General features: G+C 41.7%; 2 protein-coding genes across 2 annotated transcripts in view; one reads left to right on the forward strand and one right to left on the reverse strand.

Moving 5' to 3' along the window:
* LOC126277969 (mitochondrial basic amino acids transporter-like) overlaps positions 1-7,723 on the reverse strand; it is a 241,652-nt gene extending 233,929 nt beyond the window's left edge. Inside the window, exon 1 of the mRNA XM_049977622.1 lies at positions 7,500-7,723. The gene's annotated coding sequence lies outside the window, so the exon portion shown is untranslated. The remainder of the gene's footprint in view (positions 1-7,499) is intronic.
* The window catches only part of LOC126277968 (uncharacterized), a 199,771-nt gene that overhangs the window by 3,669 nt on the left and 170,298 nt on the right, over positions 1-25,804 (forward strand). The gene's annotated exons all lie outside the window — the stretch shown is intronic.

Raw genomic sequence — 25,804 nt, forward strand, 5'->3', positions numbered from 1 at the left:
CAAGAAGACAATAGAAGCTTTCGAAATGTGGTGCTACAGAAGAATGCTGAAGATTAGATGGGTAGATCACATAACTAATGACGAGGTATTGATCAGAATTGGGGAGAAGTGGAGTTTGTGGCACACCTTGACAAGAAGAAGGGACCGGTTGGTAGTACATGTTCTGAGGCATCAAGGGATCACAAATTTAGCATTGGAGGGCAGGGTGGAGGGTAAAAATCATAGAGGGAGACCAAGAGATGAATACACTAAGCAGATTCAGAAAGATGTAGGTTGCAGTAAGTACTGGGAGATGAAGAAGCTTGCACAGGATAGAGTAGCATGGAGAGCTGCTTCAAACCAGTCTGAGGACTGAAAACCGCAACAACAACAACGATTTTCGAAATGGAATGGTTGATGTGTCTAGCTCCAACTGCCATTCCGTGTTCAAAGTCTGTTAATTACCGTCGTGGAGCTATAGTCACGTTGGAAACTTTTTCACATGAATTTCCTGAATAAAAATTACAGCTCCGTCAATGTACTGCCCTTCTATACCTAGTGTAAGCGATTCTACCGCCATTTGTATATGTGGATATCGCCTCATTGTATTTGTATTGCGTGATGTAGTGTCGGTCAGAAAAGAAACGAGAGAATTATATTCATGCCTGTCACATAACGTTCCCCTCTGGGTCTTTACCACGAAGGCTGCCAGGCCTGACAGCCTCGTTAACCGTTCTTTTTTGAATAGCCACTATATAAGAACTGGATGCTGGCACGCCCTCTCCCCTTACGAAGCAAATTTAATTAAAGCGAATTTTCTGTGTAACCACAGTAAGGACTGATGTGCATGCCACTAACGTGAGCGTCTCAGCTGTAGCTGTGGACAGCTGGGCAGTGAGCTGAGTGAATTAGGCATAACTTTGTAACCGGTGCCCACCTCACAAGGGACTAGCAAGGCTCACACGTGTCTCGAATCCCGATTCAGTCCTTCGCAGTCTTTCTGAAGCACGTTCCCCTCACTCAAGCTCCGCAGACCCTATACTGTGCACTGAATAATTAAAAGTAAGCGAAGCGATTTTCTTCAGTGCCTGTATTAGCCGCTTAGACGGTTCGGAAAAATTGCGAAAGCGTTATACGCTGTATAAATCGCGAGAAAACGCCTCGATAAAAGCATCCACGTTTAATGTCAGTTTAAAAACACGAAGCACAGTTTTTAGACTGCAAAAATTCTCTCAGTAATTTAAATGTGGACGGTTATAAGACTGAGTTACTGTCTTCAATAAGGAAGTAAGTCAATGTGAAAAAGTTAGAGCGAAAGTTTGTCATTTTCCTGGACATATCCTTCGTGGAGACAATTTTCTTACTTTCCATACGCCACATGTTAGTCTTTTGTATGTCAATCCTTTTAGCAGGAGGTATCTGGGACGACAGCCGTTTACTATCGTGACAAGTAAATAAAAACACCTACAGCCGTCCTTACGATTTTATTATATTTTGTCGCTACCAGTTCCAAGGCTTCAGTGCGTCATCTTCAGGCTGTTTTTGATGCGACACAGATTGATATGATCCCCGTGGTATGCACGCAACCTGTATCGCATCAAAAACAGCCTGAAAATGACGCGCTGAAGAGTTGTCACATGTTGCAGCTGTTGATGTTGCTGCTGCTACTCTTGTTGTGGTTGTCGTGGTCTTAATAATTACTGCAACTTACATCCTTCTGAACTTGCTTACTGTATTCATCTATACAATTTTTAACCTCGAACATCCCTCCAACACTAAACTGCAGATCCCTTGCTGTTTCATAATGTGCTACCAACCGATCCCTTCTTCTAGTCTGTTTGTGTCACAAATTTCTTTTCTCTCCAGTTCTGTTCAGTACCTCCTCATTAGTTACGTGATCACCCCAACTAATCCCCAGCATTCTTCTGTACCAGCACATTTCGAAAGCTTCTATTCTCTTCTAGTTTAAACTGTTTATCAACCATGTTTCACTTTCATACGTAACCACACTTCACAAAATACTTCCAGAAAAGACTTTCTAACACTTAAATCTCTATTCAATGTTAGCAAATTTCTCTTCTTCAAAATCTTTTTTTTTTTTGCCATTGCAGGTCTACATTTTATACCCTTTCTGCTTCTGCCATCATCTGTTATTTTTCTTTGCACATAACAAAACTCATCTACTACTTTAAGTGTCTCGTTTCGTAATCTAATTCCATCAGCATCACCTGATTTAATTTGACTAAGTTCCGTTACCCTTGTTTTGCTTTTGTTGATGTTCATCTTATACCCTCCTTTCAAGATTCTGTCCAGTCCAGCCCTTCCAAGTCCTTTTCTGTTTCTGACAGAATTACTGTGTCATCAGAAAACTCAAAGTTTTTGTTTCTTTTCCCTGAACTTTAAGTCCTACTAATTTTTTTTGGTTTGCTTTAGTGCTTGCTCATTGTAACTATTGAATAATATCGGTGATAGTCCACAGTCCTGTCACATTCCCTCCTCAACCACTTCTTCCCTTTCATGCCCTTCGATTTTTCACAAGTGCAGTCTGCTTTCTGTACAAGTTGTAAATGGCCTTTCGTTCGCTGTTTTTTACCACTGCTACCTACAGAATCTCAAAGAGAGTATTCCATTCAACTTTGTCAAAAGCTTTCACTAAGTCACAAATGGTATAAACGTTGATCTGCCTTTCGTTAACCTATCTTGTAAGATAAGTCGTAGGACAGTATTGCCTGCCTCGCGTGTTCCTATATTTCGCCAGAACCCAAACTGATGTTTCCCGAAGTAGGCTTCTACGAGTTTTTCAGTCTTATGAAAGAACTCGTGTTAGTTTTTTTTGTCAATGTTACTTGTTGAACTGATTATTCGGTACTATTCATACTTCTCAGCATCTGCTTTCTTTGGAATTGAAATTATTTAACACTGCATACGTTTAACCAGGTAAGTATGTTAGTGTAAGCGATGTTTTTTATTTTGCATTAACTAAACGAAACAGATTTAGCATTGTTTCACAAACTTAATTATTAGACTACGGGCTAGGTTTCGGGTTCGAAGCCCATTTTCTAGTTCACACCTAATCGCGAAAATATCAACCAAGCAAAGATAAACACGCGAACCTCTCTAAGTACCGTTCTTTACTTAAGCTATAAAAATTACTGCTCTTGGCAAAACATACGTATTTTACAAAATTCGTTATGACAGCATTTACAATACGTATGGATAAGCATACATTGAAATAGAGCTGTATGCACAAGAATGGGAATTTTTGTCATTATCTATTCATCAATGAAGGCACCAAGTTTCGTCTATTTATAAATGCAGGGGTGCACAGACCTTTTTCTTAATTTCTAAAATTTCTAACTTGGGAGCTTTTCACCCTTTCTGCCTATTACGTATTTCTGGTTTTTGTTTACACAATGTTCAGCAAAGGATGAATCTGACTTCTTAAATCTCCGTCGTTTATGGTGTTCTCTGACCCTAATAGAGATTGACCTCCTAGTCTCTCCAACACAGCAGGGCGGACATTCTTGGAAGATTATCTCATAAATCTCGCTTTTCATGATGGTTTTACCTGTTGAACCGAAAATAAATCTACCTAATGTCTGTGAGACGTAGAAAAATACAGAGACATCCTTTAAAATATATCTTATTCTATTTGAAATGTTACCTATGAAAAGTAAACTACACCACTACCTTTTCAGTCTACCTACGTTGTTCTCTGGGTGCAATAGGGATCTAGCTTGCTTCTTCAGTTTTTTAATGAGAATTTTGTCATTAATGTTGATTACGAAGTAATTATTTATGGCCATTGTTTTATTGAATTGAGTTTCTGGTAAGAGTGTTCTTGGGACATGGTTTAATGCTTTTTTTTCAGCACACTATATGCCAGTACCTGGAACGTGTATTTCCACCAACGAAACTTGGCTACCAAGCCTCGCAGGTGCACCCAACAAGAAGAATCACGCTTGTGGCATATGTTTGGAAAAATGTATCATTATTAGACTGGCATTTAAAGATGGCAGCACGCAGCGAAAATGAATCGTGCTAAACTAAATTTAGATATTAAAATGTGACTGAAGCAGAAAAGTGTGACGTTTATAGGTAACTTTATGATGTAGTCGTCTGTGCTAGCGGAACTGTAAACTGTAATTGAAATGAAAATCAAGCAAATGTAGGCGATAAGATCCAATGATATTTATCCGCTGCCGGTTTCAAAATTTTGCAAAAAAGCCACAGAACAATTTTTTGCACAGTTCTATCATCCTTAAAGCCGAATTCGCTTCCGATTTAAGATATGCAAGAAGGAAGAATTGCCAGTCATTTCTTGGAATTCTGCATATTTTTTTCCTGCACACTGTTACGAAGCGGTGTTGTGAAACTGCATGGAAACCAGTTCAGAAATGGAGGCCCGCTCGTTTCACAAATTCATCCCTCCGCCTCCTCCAGATAGCGTGCATCATTCACAATGTCAATATTTGACAAAATTTCCTATCTAACTCATCTAAGAGCTATTCTAATTCCGGTTGTGACAGCAGTACTATTTTTGTGGCCTGGATCGGAGAAAGACGTAGTTGTGTGTGTGTTTGTGCGTGTGCGTGTGTGTGTGTGTGTGTGTGTGTGTGTGTGTGTGTGTGTGTGTGTCTCTTGTATCGGAGGAAGATGTTGTTTTGTCTGTGTGTGTGTGTAGGGGGGGGGGGGTTTGTTTGTATTTGTGTATTCGCGCATTTTGCTCTCTGTACCGCTTTTGTGTCTAATTATACCACATTTCGTTTATTTCAGAACCATCTTTTTAAATTCTAATGTGACATTTTGGTAACGAAGTTTTTCATACAGAAAATTGAGATTACTCTTATTACTACCCGAAATTGTTTTCTATCTTTGATCTATATTTATATGTATATGATTTCCCCTATGAATATTTTTTACAACCTGTAATAGTTTATTTCATATTTCCCGCGAGTGACCTGTTACACCCACCTACTTTGAAAAAAATTTTAGTGAGCATATAGCAGTTTCAGTATTCTTTGTTTTATACATAGGCCTTCAGAGCACTATTTTATTTTCTTTATATGTATTCGACCACTAACCGTCGTTTGTGCAGGTTGCCTTTCTAGGAACTTAGCACATGTGCCTGACGAATAAAAACTAGGATTTAGACAACGCCCTTTGATGATCTCCAGTCAATAATGTACCCAGAAAATTTTCAAAGATATGTGATTTATTCAAAACATTGAAAATAATAATGCATCCAAATCCATTGAGTATGTTGTTGTATACGTTTCCATTCAAAAACAGATTGCTTAACTGCAGAAGAAAACCCATAGTATTGAAACAGTAGATTAAATGTACATAATTTTACAGCAAGTCGAAGTTACTATTATATTATTTTAAAATGTTAACGCGCAGTTGTGTTGCGAATGCGAAGTATTGCATGCGTAAATAAAAAAAACAATAAACGGGCATTTTAATAATGTTTTCAAACGTGTTTTTGCCAACAGTGACTGGTCCTTCCCATGTATTTCTCATATCTCTTGATAATACTTCTGGGAGACCAGAGATTCTCTACTTAATGCCCTTGTGGCAGTGTGCTAATTTTCACGTGTCATTAACGTAATAATAAAATTAGGATTACAGTTCAAGATATTATGTTTGAAATCTAGCTATGTGTACCATTTTTCTGTCAAACTTTTTTGTCAGTATGATTTATTAAGGAACACAACAATTTCGTTATGTTTCATTAAAAATTGTAAACGAATTTTCTGCCAAATGATGAAAATTTTGCGAATGAGTTGTTTTGTCATTTACTTCCATGAGGCTTGAGGAGGTTCCACAACTGTAGATGCTCATAATAGCTACATAGCACTTCCATTCCCATGGTCACTATCGGTTTGCACTGGGGACTAATCATCAGTATTTTTTGAAAGGCATATTGAGTTTTAATCGACCGTGACTGTTTATGAAATATGAAAAGATTTTTCAGAGACAGGTGCCAGTCACAAAGGGGGTGACTACTAAAATTATTTAATGAATCAACATTCTCAGGCTAGAATGGCAATTAAAAAAGTTTAACAAACGTACACATCGATATTAGAGTTGTTCTGTACAGTTTTGCATGTGCTGTGGTCATGTTGAGAAAGAGATGGCTAACCTAATATGGGGGAATATTTACTTCTGTTCAGTAAAGAATTTTTAAATAAGCATCTTTATCAGTAGATGTACTAACACAGAATAAGCACTATCCCATTAAATAGCTATTGAAGACTGATCGTGATGCAGCCAGCGTGTACCCAAAACAGGTACCAAAGATGACTTGTTTTAGAAGTCAGACGTACAGAGATGATAGCACTCGACACGGTCGATCTGAATACATTCTCTGACAATACAAGATAACAACTTAATAAGTAATAGTTGCACGGCATACCATTATTAAACGATTTCAAGACTTATATATTGCAATTTATCGTATAACTGTTACACTGTAAGTACCTATTAGACAATTTTAATTTTTATATATTAAGTAGTCATCTTACATTTGTACTCTTAAAGAATATGTGCAGATTGACTAAGTACAGTACTGTATGTTACATCTCTGTACGGTTGGCTTCAGTGAGTAAGCATCTTTGGTATCTGTTTTTGAGTATACGCTCGCTACATCACCATCAGTTTTCAATTGCTGTTTAATGGGTTACTGCTTATTCTGTGTTATAACATCTACTGTTACGCTAAAGATGCACCATGATGATGAACGTATAGTTCACATGAATTTCCATGTTAACATGTCTAATGATATTTAAGTAATTAGTATTAGTCTTCTTTCGTGAGTATTACTCTGGGTTGCCCATTAACTTTATGATGAATTTGTGCATGTATTGTGCCTGGGGTTGACTTTTTCTTTTCGTTGACACAGATACCGTGATGATGGTATTTTACCGAAACCGGTTGTCGTAATAAAGCTTTGTGTCATGCATTTCCCCAAATATATGACGGATGTCGCGTGAAAGAAATGTAAAAAAAAAAGTTTGAACTAGTTTGTGTTTTGCTGCAGGTTTTGCGTCTCCTGTCAGTACTTTGTACGTTGTTACATGCTTCCAAACCAACCGTTGTAGTGAGACACTAATTCTACAGAAACGTGTGAAATACAAGGCGTTTCATGGAACACCTTATGCAGGTTAGTCGTTAGAAGAAAACTGTTGTGCCCATACACCATCATTCTGTGGGGACAAGAAAGAGAAATACGAATTTTGATGTCTGAATTCGAACGCAATTGTACATTTCTGTTTGTGTTGCACTGGTGAAAAGTGGCACCATCTCAAAGGGTTTCCAAATCTTTGAGATACTGAGCTGGTATCCGGAAAAAAGCGTCACTGTCGGTGTCTCCCAGCCTATTTAAAATGCTATTAGAAAACGTGGCCACTGAAAATGGGAGCGTCGCGGACGCCGTGTCAGCTTAGGGAAATAACCGACTCGGAATGAGGGCGCTGCGTGGCTGTGGTTAGAGTGGGCGCTGGCTGGTCAGTACTCACGTCATGTCTCGGTGTCGGGTTGCTGCGCCGGCGGTCCACCCCCGGACTGACTCGCGCGCTGCCGCTACCCAGCGCCCGGCCTTGGTCGCGGACCGCTCGTCGCTTCTTATCGAGGCGCCTCGCCGAGCCGACAGATAGCCCCTCGGCCGCCAGTTCAGCCAGAGGGCGACACGTGTTTCGTAAGCCGCGTGCCGGGCTCTCTGGGCTAGACAACAGGCAGTGCAGTCCGGCCAGCGTGCACACCTGTTAAATAGAGATTCCAGGACCGTCTCTAGGCATTAGCAAGTTGGTAAAATTTTTGCTGAACGTTCGTGGCGATATTAGCAAGCGAGATAATGAGAATGGTAAGGTACCAAGCGCCAAAAACCATAATACGTCCCTCCCTAAAAATAAATTTAATTTATCAACTTGTGCAAACTGTCACAATGATTTTTTTTTAACACGACAAATTTTACAAGCTCAAATGAACGCAGTCATTTACACTGAAGAGCCGAAGAAAGTGCTACACCGGCCTAATGTCGTGTAGGGCCCCCTCGAGCTCGTAAAATTGCCGCAACACGACACGGCATGGACTCGACTAATATCTGAAGTAGTGCTGGAGGGAACTGACACCATAAATCCTGCAGGGCTGTCCATAAATCTGTAAGGGTGCGAGGGAGTGGAGATCTCTTCTGAACGGAAAGTTGCAAGGATCCTAGATATGATCAATAATATTGATGTCTGGGTAGATTGGTGCCCAGCGGAAGTGTTTAAACTCAGAAGAGTGTTCCTGGAGACACTCTGTAGCAATTCTGGACGTGAGGTGTGTCGCAATTGTCCTGCTGGAATTGCCCAAGTCTGTCGGAATGCACAATGAACACGAATGGATGCAGGTGATCAAACAGGATCAGAGTCGTATCTAGACATATCAGGTATCCGATCCGATATCATTCCAACTGCACCCCCCTTCCCCCCCCCTCCCCCCCCCCCCCCCCCCCCCCGCCGGCCGGAGTGGCGCTACGGTCTGGAACCGAGCAACCGCTGCGATCGCAGGTTCGAATCTTGCCTCGGGCATGGATGTGTGTGATGTCCTTAGGTTAGTTACGTTTAATTAGTTCTAAGTTTTAGCCGACTGATGCCCTCAGAAGTTAAGTCATACAGCGCTCAGAGGCATTTGAACCATACTTTGCACACACCCCACACCATTAGATAGCCTCCACCACCTTGAACAGTCCCCTGCTGACATGCAAGGTCCATGGATTCATGAGGCAGTCTCCATACCCGTACACGTCCATCCGCTGGTTACAATTTGAAACTAGACTCGTCCGACCAGGCAACATGTTTCCCGTCATCAACAGTCCAATGTCGGTGTTGGCGGGCCCAGGCGAGACGTAAAGCTTTGTGTCGTGCAGTCGTCAAGGGTACACGAGTAAGACTTCGGCTCCGAAAGCCCATATCTATGATGTTTCGTTGAATTGTTCGCACGCTGATACTTGTTGATGGCCCAGCATTGAAATCTGCAGCAATTTGCGAAATGGTTGCACTTATGTTACGTTGAACGATTCTTTGCAGTCGTTGTTGGTCTCGTTCTTGCAGGATCTTTTTCCGGTCGCAGCGATGTCTGAGATTGGATGATGTTGAACCGAACTCCTGATATTCGCGGTAAATCTGTGAAATGATCGTACGGAGAAGTCCCCCCTCATCGCTACCTCGGAGATGCTGTGTCCCATCACTCGTGCGCCGACTATAGCTCCACATTCAAACTCACTTAAATCTTGATAACCTGCCATTGTAGCAGCAGTAACCGATCTAACAACTGCGTCATACACTTGTACCAATCGCAGTGCTGTATTCTGCCTGTTTGCATATATCTGTATTTGAACGTGCATGCCTGTACCAGTTACTTCAGTGTAATAACAATTCAGCTATAAACTTTTAGTATTTCAAATTTCATGAAAATTTCAGATTTGAAATAGTGACTTTTGGTGAATTTCCACCTTACTCAGATAATTCTGTCTCATAATAAACTCAGTAAAGCATAGTATGATTTCATGTACCCCTGGGAAAGATATAAAAACATTTCAATTTACGAATGTTCCAAAATAATATATTAATCATGAATAAACATTTGGTTAACACATCTCTTAACAACCTGTTAACACAACAGATTACAACAGCCAATGAACAACTACAGTGAAAAACGAGGGGTGATCAGAAATTAAAGTTATAAGGCCCATATTTAAAGAATTTCCTCTGTTAGAGACAAATTTATAGTGTGCAGTAATTTTGATACCTACTTTTGGCGCTGTGCAGAGTTTCAGCCAGCCGCCATCTGCAGCGCTAGTTGTAGGTAAAAACAAATGGCGATCCGTTTTGACAATTGGCCTCGCCAAAAAATCCACCCGTTATTCATTTGCTTTTGGCGAAACATGTAACCGTGGCTGAAATTCATCGGCAGCTGGTAGAGGTTTACGAAGGGACTGTAATTTGTTGTCGGCATGTCGCTGAACAATGTCAAAAGTTGTCAGCCGCTAGAGGAAAACTCGGCGGTGAGCATCGCAGTGGCCGACCCAGCGTCGCACCAACAGATCTGAAAACGGCATGTAGAAGCTGATTCGGAAAAACAGGGCAACTTGAAGAAGCATCTAGGACGCTGACGATTCGCTCCAGACGAGAAGCTGAAACACTTCGCGACAACGTGGCTTATCGTCCAAGGACAGGACTTTTACCAGGAGGCTGTATTCAAATTCATCCCACTAAGAGACAAGTACCTAAACCGATGTGGAGAATGTGGAGACTATGTCGAAAAACAACCTATCAGTTGACTGTATTGATTATACGAAATAAATTATAAACGTTTCGCCGGCCGCCATGGCCGAGCGGTTCTAGGCGCTACAGTCTGGAACCGCGCGACCGCTACGGTCGCAGTTTCGAATCCTGTCTCGGGCATGGATGTGTGTGATGTCCTTAGGTTAGTTAGGTTTAAGTACTTCTAAGTTCTAGGGGACTGATGACGTCAGAAGTTAAGTCCCATAATGCTTAGAGCCATTCGAACCATAAACGTTTCACTGCAAACTTTGTAACTTTAGTTTCTGATCACCCCTCGTATAGCAATTTCGAAATTCACAGAAAGACTACTTGAACTCTCATAAATAAGTAACGGTTGTTTCGTTCAAGAGGCCGAGGTTAGCAACAAATAACCAAAGATGGAATTATGTAGAACGCAAATTTAAGCTAAGAGAGAACGTACCAGTGTACGTAGCTTAGCTTTAATTTGAGACCCCCCAGGCTACTTCTGTTTAAAAAAATGTATGAAAAAAATATAAAAAACGCCCACATTTCTAAAACTAAAAAAGCAGGTCGTAAAGTTGAACTTAGACGTTAATGCTGAGTATCAAATTAGACACAACCAGCACAAATAATATTTTTAAATTACCACCAGGCTCAAATCTGATAGACAGCAACAAGACAACCTACCCTGAATAACTGCGACATGAACAATTTTAGCAATGAAAGCTAGCCAGGTTGGAACCAGTAAACTCTTTATATAAAATCAGGGTTAATCCAGACCTAAAACAATATTACACACATAGGTTAGAGAACCTTATTGAGAAGGAAGATGGTTCGAATCCTCGTCCAGCCATCCAGATTTAGATGTTCCGTGATTTACCCAAATCGCTCCAGACAAATACCGGAATGGTTCCTGTGAAAGGGCACGGCCGATTTCCTTCCCTATCTTTGACACAATCGGAGCTTGTGCTCCGTCTCTAATGACACCGATGCCGACGGGACGTTAAACCCAGTCTTCCTTCCTTCTGTGTGGCGCAGCGGACGAACAACTGTTCTGATAGTCTACACACTAAGATGCTCACCCAATAAGTCCTCAAGCATCGATGACTACGAGTCACTAATCCCGATATGTCCATGAATTCAGTATACACAAAGAGCAGATAAAGTCCCACCAATTCCGCGCGACGTGCTTCTCAAGTACACTGGTACCCAGGATTAAAGGGATCAAAGTGTAGTAAAAGAACAAAAGGAAATTTTGCAAGGCTGCCTTTATTATGCTATAAAACAGTATAAACAGTGGATAGTAATGTAGAAACAGTGGAAAGAATACAGAGCGCAGACAACTGCAACATGTATAACGGTAGACAAAAATGTTCTTCATTTTTTCCAACTTAACGGATTTGCACACACATTCCGACAGCTGATTAATGAACTCAGTCTGGGGTGTGATCGCCTCTTTGAGCAATACAGCCCTGGCAACGACGGGACATGCCGTGAATGATGTCATCAGTCTCATGTTGAGGCAGTAACGCCCATTATTCCTGCAGTCTTGGAGAGTTATTGGTGGATGTTAACGTGATGCAAACCGTCTCCCTAATGCATTCCAGACGTTTGCCTCGATACAACACGTCCAATGGGTGTTGCGAGCTGACATGTCGGTGGTTGTCGTTCTGTACTAATGAGGTAATGTCGTACCCTCACAGCCAAATAACGGTCCTGAAGTCACACGTGGTCGGCCCTGCCCTGGTTTTTGGGATACAGTTTCGATCTCTATAAACTGTCGCTGTCGCCACAACCGAGAAACAACAGAACGATTTACGTTTACTCATCGGGCCAAATCACTTTGCGACTGTCCTGTTTCCTTTCTTTCTACGGCCTTCCACTGAAGAGAGTCTGGTAGGCATCTTCTCTGTGCCATACTACACTGTCTGTGACTGTGTACACAGCGTTTGTGAATGTTGGGCTACCTCGTTTCATAGGAGCCATGACGTCATCGTTGGCATGGTTGTCCTTTGACCAGAATGCCATCTTGCATCAGGAGCAACGACCTACTTGTGGTGCTCCACCGGTCGGTGTGCGTAAAGAGCGGAAAGACATTCGTAAACAATCTAAAATTATCAAATCGAATGTACTCAAGTTTTTTACTGCGTTGGCAGACAATGAAGAAACAAGGAATAACTTAAATTTTGCGCAAATTCATAAACTTACTGCTCAAGCGCGTGGTGTCTTCAAATCAACTGTAGGCTGTATTAGTAAATCTGTGTACTGGCAGAATCTCCAGACATGAATGAGTGTTTGATTCTCCAAGAAAGGGATACGAACATGAGTCGAAATCAACCGACTTTGACGATTTTAGCAAAGAGCTCGTGCATAGACCTGTACTTGGATATTACAACAGAGGAGTGTATCCAACGGCTAAAATAAATAATAATAATAATAATAATACAGGGCTCAACTCCGTGAAAAAATTAATTACTCAGGCTCAGAGACCTTCATTATTCGTCTTTTCCGCTCCCTTGGTTTTCTGTTCAAGAAGTGTAATGACGGATGGAAATTCTTAATGAAACTCAGAGACATTGCAGCAGCAGGAGCGAAGTTTTTGCGTACTATGGACTTCTTGCATGCTGAAGACACCAGGCCTGTAGTGTACTTGGATGAAACTTGGGTTTCACAGAACCACACCAGTAAGTATATATGGCACGACTCCAAAGGAAACGGCGGTTTGCAAGTGCCTACTGGTAGAGGTGGCCGATTAATCATCGCCCAGTCCGGCCGCGGTGATCTCGCGGTTCTAGGCGCGCAGTCCGGAACCGTGCGACTGCTACGGTCGCAGGTTCGAATCCTGCCTCGGGCATGGATGTGTGTGATGTCCTTAGGTTAGTTAGGTTTAAGTAGTTCTAAGTTCTAGGGGACTGATGAACACAGCAGTTGAGTCCCATAGTGCTCAGAGCCATTTGAACCATTTTGAATCATCGCCCACGCTGGTTCTTTAACCACATGCTTCATACTAGAGGCCAAACTTGTTTTTCGTTGTGGGAAAAGTTCTTGCCAATCCGATTACCATTCAGAAATGAATGGAGAAGTTTTTAAGAAATGGTTTATTCGACTGTTGTCTGTGCGGGAAGAAAGGTCAATTATCGTGGTGAATAACGCCAGCTACCATTCCATTCAGATAGAAAATCTGACACGTTAAAGTTGGCGTAAGGCAGATATTATAGGGTGGTTAAAGAGAAAGAATGTTTAATTTTGAGTCGAACGAAGGCTGATCTCCTGTCTAAGGAAGAAATCGTAGGTGCCAAAAAGACTTACGAATTAGATCAACTGGCAGACGAAATGGGACACCAAGTAGTGCGTCTACCACCATATCACTGCCAGTATAACCCCACTGAATTGATATGGGCCCAAGTAAAGCGAGAAGTAGCGAAAAGAAATACTACTTTCATACTTGCTGATGTCGAGAAGCTAACACACGAAGCTCTGGACAAGGTTACTCAACAGGACTGGAAGAGATGCGTAAAACAAGCTGAAGCATTGCAAGAAACAGATTTCTTGAACCAGGGTTTAAGAGACACCACAGTGGAATCTGTGATGATACACCTGGCTGAAACAAGCAACAGTGAATCTGAAGACACGGAGCCCGAAGATCCTTCAGTTTAGGTAAGTGCCGTCTATGTAAAAAGCTGACTTGATTTAAATGTTTGTCTATTCATTTCAGTTATAGAGGACATACTGCGAATGTTTTTCCCTTACAGGAGACGCCGGAAAAATTAATCACAAGTGGTGGCGATTATTTACTCGACACTGTCAATTAAAATTAGGTTGTCAATTCTGCATTAATTAACAACAGTTTTTCCTAAAAACCTGTATCAAATGACTTTACATTCGGATATAATCTTACTGCATTCGGTTTGCTTGTACATTCGAAATTTAACTCCTTTTTTTCCTAGAAGGATTTACTGGCTAGTTCGCGGTAAGGGTAATGGAACTTCCTGGCAGATTAAAAATGTGTGTGCCAGGCCGAGACTCGACCTCGGGACCTTTGCTTTTCGCGGGCACGTACTCTACCACTGATGAGCGCACACCGCGCTTCAGAGTGAAAATCTCATTCTGGAAACATCCCCCAGACTGTGACAAAGCTGTGTCTCCGCAATATCCTTTTTTCCAGTAGCGCTAGTTCTGCAAGGTTTGCAGAAGAACTTCTGTGAAGTTTGGAAGGTACGAGACGAGGTACTGGTAGAATTGAAGCTGTGAGGACGAGTCGTGAGGACGGGTCGTGAGTCGTGCTTGGGTAGTTCAGATGGTAGAGCACTTGTCCGCGAAAGACAAAAGTCCTGAGTTCGAGTCTCAGTCCGGCACACAGTTTTAATCTGCCAGTAAGTTTCATATCAGCGGACACTCCGCTTGAGAGTAAAAATCTCATTCTGGAAGGGTAATGCAGTTCATAAAATGACAAAAAGTTGTGGCGCTTCTGTATCAACTACGCTGGTTAAGGAATGGAGTACCGTAACAGAAGAACTCTTTACCAAACTTGCAGTCAGCATGGTAACACGTTGCAGACTATACACTGTCGTCTGTAGTGATCACAAACTGTGTTAAGAACCATGTCCCGATTTCTGTAGTGTCCGGGGGACCATCTTAAATCGTATGTCTTGTGCACTCTCCGTTCGGTGTATCGGGCAGTAGGTAAGATCAGTCACAAAATACCAGCTCACAAATTCACAGAAAACGTCTGTTGATGAGCTCGCTACACCAGTGTGTCTGGATTTTCGTCATCCCATGCATGTCTCTTCCTACAGTAAAACGTGCCCTTTCTTTTCAACGATGTCCCGTCTGTAAACGACACCAAAGCAGGAAAATTGGGGTTTCCTTTATATGGGGTGTAAACGGTATAAGATACCAAAAAGTCCTATTAGTAGAACAAAAGTAATTGGATCAAAATATCTAGTAACATGTTTGTCTTTTTCTTACGGTTGTCTCAGAAATTAAAAAAAATCATCTCGGAACTACGTTTTTGGAAAAGTAGACTCTGCAAAACGCACACGGATTAGACGTGACTTGTGGAAACATTATGCACAGTAGACTGGAAGAATTCATTAAACAGGATCAAAACACTAGGGGGTGCCTGTTCCACCCGTCCCTCAACGCAGATACACTTAAGTAAGCAATCGGTTCTAGATATTTACGACTGCACGCACTGACATCGCGAGCGTGAGTCGCAAACACGTTGTCATCAATGACCTAAATGGTTGACTCATTGTAACACACCGATCGTAGGCAGTCGTCGAGTTACCTGTGCAGACCTTGTTGCAAAACATTAAACGTCAGAATGGAAGAAAGATTTACTGTGACTAGGTTATGTGACATTCATTTAATTTATGGCAAGTCAAAAGTGTTGCGAGAGCAGCTGTTCGAATTTATCGAGAACATTTCCCACAACGAAGACTTCTGCACTCTCGACATTTGCTGCTGTTCACCAAAAGTTTGTATCATCATATATCTCTACTTTTACAGGATTATTTTGTAATTTATTCGTAACACTGTACAGTAGTTATCTTTACCTTTTGAACTTAGTATACGAAATGTGTTGTTTGTTCCGATATATTTTAGTTTTATTATGAAATAAATAATGACAGAATACAGCTTCCGAGTATGTATTTATTTTGCATATATTGAGAGATACTGGCACTTTACTAGCCCACGAAGAAGGCAGAGGCCCACAACGCGAAAAACGTACATTGGAAGCTAAGGGATAAATTCTGGATCCTAGTCAGAGTACTACATGCGTCGCCCGCCTAGTGGGATGTGTCGCACGCTGCCTTTCTCCGCACTTTGAAAGAGGAGCATCTGCGCGCTTACCACATCCAATGCGTGCAAGCGTTGGAAGAGCAAGACTTCCCTTCGCGACGAGAATCTTAGAGCGGTTTTTGTTACAAAGTGCGCAACATGATTTTGTAAACAAAATACTCGCCATAGATGAAACATGTTTCATTCAACACGGAGTAACTAATTTCCGTAACATATACACGTGGAGTATACACAATCCGCGCCTAGTAGTAGCAAAACATTTTCAGCGCCCTTTTCCGTAAATGTATTGGCGGGCATAATCTGTGATTACATTGTTGAGCCTTACGTTTCACCTACACGGTTGACTGATAACTATTAATGAACCTTTCTAGAGGAAACATTCCTACCAACTTTATTATCAAATATTATGTTAGCCGTACGTCATAACATGTGGTTACTGCAAGACTGTGCTCCATCCCACAATGGTCACAGAGTACGAAGGGTTTTGAATAGATGATTTCCAGAACGATGGTTAGGACGTTTTGCTCCACTTCAGTGGCCAGCGCGGAGTCCTGATTTAAATCCACTGGATTTGTTCTTTTGGAGCCATATGAAGGAACTTATTTATGCTCAGCAAGTAAATAATGTAGACGAACTTACGTAGAGGATTTTCGATGCTGTCAACGCCATAATGACAAATGTGAGTGTGTGTGAAAGAGTGCGACGAAACTGGGTTCGCCGTAATGAAGAATGTGTCGAATCGAATAGTGGGCGTTTTGAACACTTATTGCTGTATTGGTGTAACAGGAAACGAAGTAATGTGGATTTCATTTTCGTTACGGTACCGCTGTAGAAAAGGAAAATAATCTGAATTTAATTTTCGTTGTGGTATTGTTATTAAAAGAGGAAACAGCTGATTCTAATAACTGCACAATGGATAACATTGTAATTTGTTGATTTTGTGCTAAGGTTCAAATGTTCAAATGTGTGTGAATTCCTATGGGACCAAACTGCTGAGATCATCGGTCTCTAGACTTACACACTACTTAAACTAACTCATGGTAAGAAGAACACACACACACACCCACGCCCGAGGGAGGACTCGAACCTCCGGTGGGAGGTGCCGCGCAATCCGTGCATAGCACCTCAAACCGCGCGGCCACTCCGCGCGGCTTGTGCTAAGGGAGACGTATTTTATATGGTATTGGCTTTTTTTTTTTATTAGCACGACCTTCGTTATAGTAATGTTGTAAAAGAGAAAACGTTGGTTGAACTTAATTGATTGTTTACGCAAAACGAATTACACGTGTTTGACAGCCCAGTGACTGTTTACATCGCTTGTTTCGGCACTACCTAGGCGCCGCGCCACGCCGCGCCGTTGTACACGTTCAACGTTTACATTGCTCCGGTTCGGCCGTTACCTTTCTCTGACCGCCGCGTCGATGTCGATAATGCACAAGCGAGGTCGTGTGCCGTCAGTTGACAATGTAAACAGAAATGCGTCTACTATCAAACCTACAAACATCTGTCTTTTAGGAATACAGAAATAAATAACGTGATACAACGATATTTCTTTAGACTTTTTCGTCAAGCACACCGCGATGTACCGCCTGTACAATTTTTGCAACTTATACCGTTAACACCCTGTTTTGCTGTAAGAACGAATTTACAAAGCTCACTCAAAATGGGAGGTCTGCTGGCACCAATGATTTCACCTTCCGTCAACGATACAGGCGCAATTGTTCGTGTAAGACTCACAAAACTGGTCATTGGTTTCTGTTCAGAGCTCGTCAACGCACCGACTACTGGAGGCAGGATTGTCACTAATCGCGTATAGCACATTCTCTTCCTTATCGGATGTCCTAGCATACATCACACAACCAGTATCTTCCACTCTAACGCGGAAGGATTCAGTTTCCCACAGGCGTCTATATTCAGTTGCAAAAGCACTGTGGCGCGGTCGCCGTAGATACGGGAACAGCTCAGCTTCCATGACATTCAGTGCACCCATACACGAGGTGCTTTTAAGGGTGCTGGTCCGTGAGTCCCAGGGGCAACCTTGAAAAAACTGTCAGTTTTCTAACAGTGTAACTCAAAGAATAAGATTTGTAAGCCCATATAACCTCACCATCTTTAAGACATCTGTTGGGAACATTTTTGTGTATGAACCACAGCTTTAGATCTCACACCTTCTTTTAATTTTTTTGGTTGCAAGTAAAATAAACCATACTAATTATTTATGTACATCATAGGTATACATTACTCAAAATACAAAGTAGAAGGTTTATTTTTATCCTGTAAGATCTTCACACTATTATCTTTCAAGCAGACTATTGAAAATATGGTGCTGTCATAAATTGTGGTACACAAAATGTTAAGTATGATTATAAAAAAATTTGGAAATGAATTCAAGGTTTTTCTTCAAAAACGCAATACATTTTCAAAGTTAAGTCACAAGAGTAGTCTGCTTTTTAGTTAAGCATGTTTTAAGACAGTATACAAAGTTTTTAGCCAAATTGTACCAGAACATGAAATAATTTAACTTTCAGGAAATTCAAGTTAAAGTTAAAACTTACTTTTTCTATTAAACTTGCATGGTACTAATGCATCCCAGGTCCCTATTCAACTTGTTTCCTGTGTTGTTCTTCCTCCCTTCTCTTTTTTACACTTCTTATTCTTGCTTCTTTGGTGGCTTCCAACGATGATTTTTCTGCTTCAAACAGTCTCACTCGGTCAATGGCTTAGAGCTCTATGTTTATTTAGTCCACCAAACACTCCAATCAGTTCCATAAAATTACGCTTGACGCTGCATCGTGATTGAAACATAGAACAGCATCTATCACACCTATTTTTAAAGTATTTAGTCCTACTAGAACTGTTTTTGGTCCCCCTTCCCATACACAGTTGTCGAAACTTTCATTTGGATTTTGAGTCCAATTATGTAAACATTTTTCTAATAATGTTGTCACTAACATCCCTATGTTCAGATTTTATGATTTCTATTATAGCAAGTGGCAAAGAATGTTTATGGTTGTAGATCTCACCTTGAGTAACAGCTCTCTGATAGCCACACCATGAATCACTGCCAAGTGGGCAGGGTGCATGACATAGGTTATGAAAGAAAGTAGCCCATACTGCCTTTTTAATTCCCTCAAGGTCATTTTTATTTTGTCTGTTGGCTTGTCCACAGTAATACTGCTACCTTTTTTCTATTTCTTCATCTGTAAGCCGACCACGTTTGCTAATGCACTCACCATCAGCTAATTTCTTTCCCTTCAACTTCCTCAATCTTGTACCTAACCTTTTCTGGACATGTCCAACACATTCCATTTTTTTTCAATTAGCCAACTAAAGGGACTAAAAAGTTATAAAAACGAAACAAATGAGAGGGAAACATTATTTTTTACAGAGCTGGCTATGTGCTATGGGGACGTCGTAGTGCGTGCAGACACTTTTAAATTCCTCTAATTTTGGTACTTTCTGTGGTCCATTTTCGTGGAAAAAAACTTTTCTCGTTCGAAAAACTACAGACAATTTTTGAAGACAAAAATTTAAAAGGTCAATGTTTTGACGGTCCCCTTAATCAGTAAACCGAAAACCAGATCCTAGGAAGGACCGATCAGTACTGAACACAAACGTGAGAGAAACGAGGTAAAGAGAGATTACGCTTACCTAATACCGTCGACATTTCCTCTGTTACGCACTATTTTCAGTGCAATACAGAAGCAAAGCTAACTGGGGCAAGAAGCCAAGCGAAATACAATAATTCCGTTACAGCCACCGGAGACCGTGAGTCCCTTACGCCAAATACACAGAAGATATCCTTGAACAATTTCTGAAAGTTCTTCGGTAGGTTCTTGTTGCACCCTGTAGATTAACAACAATAACTGCCCTGCAGTTATTACGAACTGTGATCTGTCAGACAGACAATCACGAATCCAGTCACACAACAGACACGCCACTCCATGGACACCTACACTGCCGCATCATCAAAAATTAATTTATGTGGAGTAATGAAATTTCGGGAATACATTTGTCTAGGTAACTTATTTAAGTGATTAATATTGCAAGATTACAGGTTAATGTAAGGACGAGGTAAGTCATTGCTAATGTAAGATGCTGGTACATTGTTATCCGGTGTAACCGCCAGAATTTTGAATGCAAGCATGTAAACGTACATGCGTTGTGTTGTACAGATGCTGGTTGTCGGTTTGTGGGATGGAGTTTCATGCCTGTTGCACTTGGCTGGACAATACAAGGACGGTTAATGCTGTCTGTGGATGACGCTCTAGTCGTCCTCCGATGGTGTCCCATATGTGCTCCACTGGAGACAGATCTGGTGATCTAGCAGGCCAAGGCAGCACGTCGACACTCTGTAGAGCATGTCGGGTTACAACAGCAGTGTGTGGGCGAGCGTTATCCTGCTAGAAAACACCCCCTGGAATGCTGCTTATGAATAGCAGCAGAATAGGTCGAATCACCAGATTGACATACAAATTTGCAATCAGGGTGCATGTGATAACCATGAGAGTGCTCCTGCTGTCATTCGAAATCGCACCCTTGCAGCACCTCAAATGGCCTCCTCCTAACCAACATACGGCAATTGTTGGCACCGAATCAGAACCAGCTTTCATCAGAAAACAAATCAGACCTCCACCTTCACCCTGCCCTCCAATGAGCTCCCACTCGACAGCATTGAAAACGCAAATGGCTGTGGTTTGGGGTCAGTAGAATGCACGCTATATGGCGTCTGACTCGAAGCTGTCCTGGAAGTAACCGATTTTTGACAATTCATTGTGTTACTGAGGTGCTAACTGCTAATCAAATTGCTGCTGCAGATGCAGAACGATGCGCCAGAGGAATAGGCTATGTACGATGGTCTTCCCTCTCGGTAGTGCCACGTAGCCATTTGGAGCCTGGTCTTTTTGCTACCGCACATTCTCATAACTACTAGTGTCAGCAATAATGTACAGTGGCTAGTGTTTCTGCAATACTGCAAAAGAAACATCCAACTTCTCGACTTCGTAACCCTGTTACACGACTTCATTCGAACTCACAAGGAGACGGCACGACCGTGGGGGCGGGGATTTGTCCGAAATTTTGTGTGGTGAAAGAGGACCTCTAACACTTCACGTGGTTAAAATATTAGGACGCACTACCCGGAAAATCCCGGGAAAAATCGATCCAAAGTTTCTTAGGTGCCTTATGAGCATAAAATGTTAGTCTACTGCCGAGCTGCCGTCTGGCGTGGATGATTTGGCCTTGGAGTCTTACGCCAGAGGTCTCAGGTTCGATTCCTCCTCTGGCACTTTTTTTTCATCTCTTTCATTTGTTATTCTACCAATAACTCATAAAGTTTTGCAAACCTACATTATCTTTAACAAATTAGTTACAATACCGAATAAAAATTGTTTTCTTTTTGCCCCAACAACACTATTCATGAACCCAAGACCTCTGGCGTAAGGGTCCGAGCTCCATGTAGGCCAGACGGCGGGTCGGCAATGGACTAACATTTTATACTCATAAGGCACCTAAGAAACCTTGGATTGATTTTTCCCGGGATTTTCCGAGTAGTGCGTCCTAATATTTTAACCACTTGAGGTGTTAGGGGTCCTCTTTCACCACACAAAATTTCGGACAAATCCTCGACCCCACGGTCGTGCCGTCTCTTTGTCAGTGAGTCTTGATATGTCGTTTCTGTCACCTTAAAAGGATTTCTTGACTAACATCAGCCCACTAAATCCAGTCTCGAAGGTAACTATCGCTCACGACCGTTAGAGCGTATATTTAGGGCAAACTTAATTTGCATCCTCATAATACGCTACTAGCGCCATTCCTATCGACTGGAGCGAAATTTGAATAGACATCACCATTCAGATGTAGAAACACGCCTACGGAATTTTGTTTATGTCGCACATGTCCTCATAATTGACTGCGCCTGTAATCAGTGAGAATTTAACAGAAATGGATCCATTATTCCTTGGTAATGTATTGGAGGTAATAAAAGCGTGCCAGTGCACACCTTTCGGCACAAAACACAGGGATCTGCTGTGTCTGCGGGTGGGGAGAGGGGGTGGGGGGGGTGACCACAGCGACCACACACAGTCTAACAACTCGTGTCTGCTGATCAGTAATCGGGATCAGCGCGTTGGCCACAGACGCACGTGGCGTGGTCACACCAAACTGTGGGGTCGCCCTCACACGGTATTTGCGTCCACTGCGGCGTCACCACCTGCACCAAAAGATGGTTAGATGCCAAATTTCGACTGTTTCTGCTTAAAAAAAGAAACTCTTTCTCTCACTAAAATTGTTGAATACTGAGACAATTCTACGCTACACAACAAACAATTCCCCCACATACTAAAACTTCTGGTTTGTTTGGGAAAAAAATGTAATACTAGTCGGGTTTTCTTTTTATTTACGTATTACACGACTTATTTCGGGAAATGATTCCCATTTTCAAGTGCGTTTTCAGTGTGCTGTGTCATTTATTCGTGATGTTTTCGACGGGTGAGGTGCTGCTTGTTCTGAGGTCTCTTCTACAGTATATAGAAACAAGCGGAATTTTTAATTGACTTTCGATCTTTATATGGAGCTAATGGTAAACTTAGGAGAGAACTTTCACTTAGTTTCTTTGTTGTCCACTTTGGCAGAAGAAACTTACACATATTAAACATCACACTCAATCTTATGTGCACAGTACGATTTCTAAATAGCAAACGTACATAAACAGACAGCTACAGGTAAAGTTATATGCAGCCGACAGAGATAACCCTATCGGTTGTCCACAGAGTGTGATATATTTTACAACAGCGAGTATTTATGTTAATAATCTGGATCTCTATCTGTTTATATATTATATTTACGGTGGTATTTGTTCCTAGGTGTCACTATTATTATGTAAATTTACTGTCGAAGCATCTGCAGATATTCACTAATTCACTTCCCAGTTTTGCATTTAATATTTAATTTTCATACTTTTTGAAACGTCAGTACGTCTCGTCCTTTCAACGGATATATTTTATTAATTTCATTTAGCAAGCGTAGTTCTTTGACATTTTGCTCTACTTTCCCAAAAGCGTATTATGTATTGTGTATGTGTGTACCGATTGCTTATACAGCGTTGTATCGTGTGTGTTGGCTTTAATGTGTTCTTTGTCCTAGGTAGCACACAAAGCATTCGTGTCATGTTATTCTGTATATTCTAGAATCTGAACATGGGCCACGCTTACACTTTATGTTATGTATTAGTTATTTTGCAGTTTATTAGATGTAGCGAACCCATATTTTACTTTGTGGTAAATGAAAATATTTTCAGTCTTCTGTGACGCATGAGTGCTGGATATAAATTTATTTTTGTCTTCATCTTCTGTGCTGTGGTTTGTGTTGCCTTTCTTTATTTTGCCTCGTACTGACAGCCAAGAAAGCAGCATAGTCATTGGCCACTGCCATCTGTTTCACTACGGTTACCTCCTGGTGCATGTTATAGTAAAGGGAAAGGAAGCTTGTCATGCCTTTCGACGAAAATTTTTACCTAGGAGGAATGGAAAGAAAGGCACCATAAGTGTTGCACGAAAAGTAAGGGGGGAGGAAGTCGTTTTAATAAGGAAATAGGTAAGAGGGAGGGTATTGGGAAGGGAGCAGGAAAATTTTCATTTAGGAAAGGAGATGAGTAACATACGAGGGTTGACTGAAAAGTAATGCCTCCACGTTCGTCACTCTTCAACAGTTGGCAGCATTGGTACGTGGCAGGTACTGGCTTGATCCGTAGCCTCTTCTCTACAGCTCCAGTTGGCGGGAAGCCTTAGCATTGAATAGTTGTGTTGTTACAGTGTAAAGTATGGAGCCCTACGCAGACAGTCGGTCAATGCGATTTAAGCAAGTTGCAGACATAGAATTCTTGACAGCAGAAGGTGTCACCCCATAGGTGAAAGGTGAAAGAGAAAGAAAGCAGTTTATGGTGATTGCGTTGATGTGAGTACTGTGCGTCGTTGGGCGAGTAAGTTTAAAGATTTTGAGGCGGGACATCTGACCTGCGTGACAAACAAAGAGTTGGACGGCCTGTGACAGCAACCACCGAGTTTCACAAGGGCTCACATTTGCTTGGCTATCGGAAGATCTGTGCACGATGGGTACCTCGGATGCTGACTCCTGAAATGAAAGCACACAGACTTGAAATTTGCCAGGAACTCCTCCCGCGTTACGAGAATGAAGGTGACGCCTTTCCAATGGTTCAAATGGCTCTGAACACTATGCGACCTAACTTCTGAGGTCATCAGTCGCCTAGAACTTAGAACAAATTAAACCTAACTAACCTAAGGACTCACACACGTCCATGCCCGAGGCAGTATTCGAACCTGCGACCGTAGCGGTCGCTCGTCTCCAGACTGTAGCACCTAAACCGTACGGCCACTCCGGCCAGCGACGCCTTTCTCTGTTCAGTTGTGACAGAAGACGAAACGTGGGTAAACCATTATTATCCGGAGACGATACGTCAGTGGAGTATCGACACAAAGACTCGCCTCAGAAAAAGAAATTCAAGACGCAGCTCTCAGCTGGAAAAATCATGGCCACAGATTTCTGGAACGCAGATAGTGTTATTCATGTTGATTTCCTTGATCGTGGAACAAGAATAAATTCAGAGCGTTACATCACAACGCTGTGAACTCTGAAACGACGGCTAACAAGGCTCCGAAAGGAAAAGGGAAATGTTTTGCTGCAGCATGACAATGCCAAACCACACACTTCGCGTGCCACCTAAGCACAACCTCAGAGACGGAATCTCACCACCGTACGGCATCCTCCATACAGTCCACATTTAGCACCGTCTGATTTCCATCTGTTCCCGAAAATGAAAGCCGATCTGTGGGGGCATCATTATGCTTCTGACGAAGACGTTGAGAGATCTGTGAGACTGTGGTTGCAGAAACAGAGAGTCGACTTCTTCCGTGACGTCTTCAGAAAACTTGTTCATCGTTGCCAGAAATGTATCCAATTGGCTGGTGATTATGTGGAAAAGTGAATATTGGTAATTCAATATCACATTCTAAGGATTATTTCTGCGTTTCATTTGTTAAAATATTCCCATCCAAACCCAATTAAAGAAGGTGGAGGCATTACTTTTCATTCAACCCTCGTAGTATTGTAAAAAGTATCCTTCTTTTGTAATCAACTGCTCCTTGAGATTGTGTTCTGCAGACTGTCTCACGAACTTGGAAATTTCAAATTCTTCGAAAAGAGAAACTTTTAACCTTTGGGGGCATAGATCCGAACTACAACTGAGAGACCCAAAGAGTTATGAGCCCCTCAGACACCAGAGACGAGAACGTAGCAAACGGAATTCGGTCGCGAAGATGTATGGATAAATTTCCACGCTACAGCCACAATAAGACGTGACTAGATTGTAAAACACTTGTATAAGAACTTGGAAATGATGTTTCTACCCCTCCTTCTGTTTTTGGCTCCTTTCACACAACACTGTTTGTAGATTGTCCATTTTCTTACAAGCTTAAGACTGATTCTAGATATTGTCATGAGACGTAGCATTATTTGCTTCATCACAATCTTACGACGAAGACAGTGACACTTTCTGACTCTCCGTTGGTAAGGTCTCGCGACAGGAATGCACAGTTTTGTCCTTTTCTGTTTAGAACAGTTTCCGTTTTCTTCTGTGCTCATATATTTTCCATTTTGGTGTGGACGACTTATTCTTCTTGCTACGAACTGTAGTTAACATATCTTTTAATGGTAAC

This window comes from Schistocerca gregaria, chromosome 6 (genome assembly GCF_023897955.1).
Source record: "Schistocerca gregaria isolate iqSchGreg1 chromosome 6, iqSchGreg1.2, whole genome shotgun sequence".
Lineage (NCBI taxonomy): Eukaryota > Metazoa > Arthropoda > Insecta > Orthoptera > Acrididae > Schistocerca > Schistocerca gregaria.